Raw genomic sequence first — 3,653 nt, 5'->3', positions numbered from 1 at the left:
CTCTCTGGCTGCCCTGGTCGTCGCTAGGCCTGTTTCGCATCGAAGCCGCGACAGCGCTTCGGAAGTAGCCTGGGTTATAATAAAATGACTGCTTTTGGCATCGCTATACTGTCAACAGCATCGTCTCACAACAAAAAATATGGTCATTGTTGCGGTGCGCTCGGCCAGGCGCGCAAGCCGGACCGCAACGGCCGGGCAGCGGCAGCTGAGCGGCGGTTGTGGCAAGAAATTTGCTCGTATTACAGTTGCTGCTTCTACCAGCAACTCGGCATTGTTCAACGATCCTCAAAAATTATCTATTTTCCACACTTCTTGCTCCCACAGTTTATTATTTACGTGAAGAAAAATCTTTAGCTCATTTTTATGACGCCAGCGGACTGGATCCAGGTTTGCCGGCCGGCCTGCAGACTCGCTGTATTTCACATTCGCACCAGAAAAGACAAAACAGCCATGCTATCAGAAAGGCTGCCTGTTATATTCGAGCAGTGGCAGCATGCCGAGCTATCGGCAACGACGCCGTCTGCGGACGCGCCGGGCGATGAACTGCGAGGCTTGCCGGCGGCCCTGGTCGTCGCTAAGCCTACCTGGTTTTGCATCGATACTATCGATACCGCAGCTGAGGGAGCTTCGTAACAAGTCACCCCTTTAACCATAGAGAAAGATATTGGTAAAGAGCGGACACTCCCATAGGGCCCAGCGGCCCATTTGACTGCAGCGCACCAAGCGGGCGGAGTCTCATAACATCCGGTTTCGGTTTCAACGCGCGCAGTTTGAATGGCTGCATGCGCTGCGCCTCGCTGCCTGGGACGACTTCTGGTTCCGGTTTCAGGGGCGCGCGGTTTGAATGTTAGCATACGCCGCGCCCCGCTGCGCCGTTGGCAGCGTATAATTAAATAGATTTCGAGTGCTTTTGACCAGCCATGAACGCAGCTGCATCACAGCCTTTGCCAAATATTAGCACTCCACAAAAGACACCAGGTTTTGAGTGAAATGAGAACATTTATTTTGTGCAACATAAACAAAGCCGTGGGATGCGGAAGATGGTTCCTGGCCTCCTGCTCAAGGTGATCCTGTTGCGGCACCACGGCACACAGCAGGTGTTGCCGACGGGTGGCATCACCTGAAAAATTCGCAAGTATGGTCATTCTCAGTCACCTTATATTGTAACTCTGTAAACAGTGAAAAGGTGCGAAAGCGGCGAGGGAACGAAATTACGAGCGGAGTAAACATGTTTTTGCGAAACTCGCGTGCTGAACGTCGTTGCGCAAAGTACAATACACATACCGTACTACACGGCAGATACCAATCAGCTTTTTGCAAGCATTTCTACATTCCCCGACGTTATTGTCTACCTTCTAAAACCTAGGTGGACAGCAGAGTACGCGGTTTGTTCGAGAATATTTCGTACAAAGACGGCCACAACACGGACTACGAACCAGAAGTACACAATGTGTTAGGAGCACTGAGAAATACACGGGTGCAACGTATGTTTTAAGAAGCATAGAAAAATTAAACTATCGGCGCAACAGTTCTTGGTTTTCAAGCTCTTAAGAGCTTAGAAAGCCCGACGCGTTGCCTTTTTTTGCCGGTTTTCAAAAGCGCATCCCTGTGTTGTCAATGCACGGGCGAAATGTGCGTTTCCACGAGCGCAGATAACGGACTCTTTCACACGTACTACATACATACATACGTACAATACTACAAGAGTAAGGTTTTTGAGCTTTTCGTGCGTCATCTTTTTTTTCCACCAGTCTTGAAAACTACGGTCCCGTACTTGCTGCGCGGGAACGGTCGTCTTCGCCGTTCGCCCACTTTCAAAAAAGTACATTTTAACCTTACACCGACAAATGTCACCCATAAGAAGTTACATATTGTCGGGGGCCATACAAAAACGTGACATCCCGAGAAAGCGCGAAACCAAGCAAAACTAACCGCTAGGCACAGCGCGTCGGGCCACAGGCCGTGGGCAGGTTTTTTTTTGTTTCTACGCACCGACCGGCGAGGCTGCATCATGCAGCATCATTCCTCCCGCCGCTCCCGCCACGGCGTAGCATGACACAGCGTGCGCGCGCCCTTCACAACTGCGCCGGCGTACTAAGCTAGAGTGCTCGAAATGCAGCGTAATTTTGCATAAAGTGCTTGAAATGTAGCGTACTTTTGCAAAAACAAAACATTCCTTCCTTGACGTTGTCACAAACTGCAAGAATGCCGTGAACAACAGCCGGCTGGCCACAGAGCGAGCGCGCCGCTTCACGAACTGCAGACAGGCAACGGCGGCCGGCGCGGCCGCCTAAATTGCATGCAATACAGCGTACTTCCACAAATAAACATTTCTCACCTTGCCGCCGTCATAAACAGGAGGAGTTCTGCGTCGAAGGGCAAGAGAGACGAAAAAAATTGCGGTCTGCCCGCACGAACAAATACGCCGCACGCTTTCACGCGCACAAAACAGCCCCCACGACGCTCCGTTGTCTGCCACTCGGATGGGTCTGAGCCGCCGCGCCGGCTACCCGCCCGCGCGCGCGCGCGCGTTTAGAGACTGGTGGCGCCATCCTGGAGTTGGAAGATTATCTAGTGGAGGAGGAGGATTTCGCGTCATTTCCTGGGGCCAGATTTCGCCGAGTGTCCGCTCTTTACCAATATCTTTCTCTATGCTTTAACTGCGAACCGGTCCCATAATAAAATAAAGATATGCTCGGGTGGCGCTGCAAGCAGCCGTCTCGAACAGACGCACGTTCGCATCGCTCCGACTTTTTGAAGCTTTTTGGCCCGGACGTTTTTGGTCTAGGCTCCCAAAAATGAATGGGCCACCCCCATCGTGTTCCTCGCCACCTGTGGACGACGGTTTCAACGCTTCCGCGTCAACGACTACCCCAGGAAACCATCCGGATGCATCGCATACGCCTACCGCCGAAGCCGCCAACATGGCTTCGCAGCAGCCTCGCCAAGACGCCGCGGTAACATCGCTTTGCAGCGGCACAGATAACGCGGCCCAACCTGACGCCGTGCTCGGCGCCGACGAAAGCATGGCGGATGACGAAGCCATTCAAGTGGTTGCGACGATACCTGTCTCCAACCCATTCTCTGTTCTTTCCACGGAACACAAGCCGGGAAGCGCCCCTACCGAGGTAGGATCTTGCACTTTTCCGTTTTCGAAATTTGCCAAGCAATCTAGGATAGGGTCAGGCACCTCGGGGATGGCTCAAGAAAGCACTCGCTTTGAGAACAAACGACACGGCGTAAAACATGCCCACTCGCAGATAGCTATAAATGCTCGCTTCACGGATGCGCATTATCGATCGCTAGGCTGTGCCTCAGCGTCCATAGTCACCCCAATGGGCCTAATCGATCACTTGGCTGATAATGAACATACTTAAGAAGATGAATGGCAGCCTGTTAGGCGAAAGAACAAGGCCTCAGCCGCCGATCCAATCAGTGTTAAATACACTGTGATAATTAAGCTAACTTCACCTGGACAACTAGGGACACTCCCCGCACACTGGCTGCACGAAGCTGTTGCTAATGAGCTTCGAAAAATTCATTTTCACTCTGGCTTTCAATTACGGTCTCTTGAACGAAGCAATCAGTTTGCTGTTGACATATCGCATATGCATGCCAGAGACCATCTGATTGGACTGCAGTCTCTCCTAATT

At 51.9% G+C, this 3,653-nt stretch overlaps 1 long non-coding RNA gene across 1 annotated transcript; it reads right to left on the bottom strand.

Annotated features, from left to right (window-relative positions):
* Positions 1 to 979: 979 nt before the first annotated feature.
* Positions 980 to 2,642, bottom strand: LOC149331165 (uncharacterized). Its single transcript, XR_016284829.1, has 2 exons — positions 2,339 to 2,642; positions 980 to 1,120 (listed from the first exon to the last, which is right to left on the bottom strand). It is a non-coding gene; the product is annotated as an uncharacterized LOC149331165 (long non-coding RNA).
* Positions 2,643 to 3,653: the final 1,011 nt, after the last annotated feature.

Source organism: Amblyomma mixtum, chromosome 8, assembly GCF_055824585.1.
Source record: "Amblyomma mixtum isolate Tamu chromosome 8, ASM5582458v1, whole genome shotgun sequence".
Lineage (NCBI taxonomy): Eukaryota > Metazoa > Arthropoda > Arachnida > Ixodida > Ixodidae > Amblyomma > Amblyomma mixtum.
The sequence above is the reverse complement of the archived record's forward strand: the minus strand, read 5'-3'. Positions and strand labels throughout refer to the sequence as shown.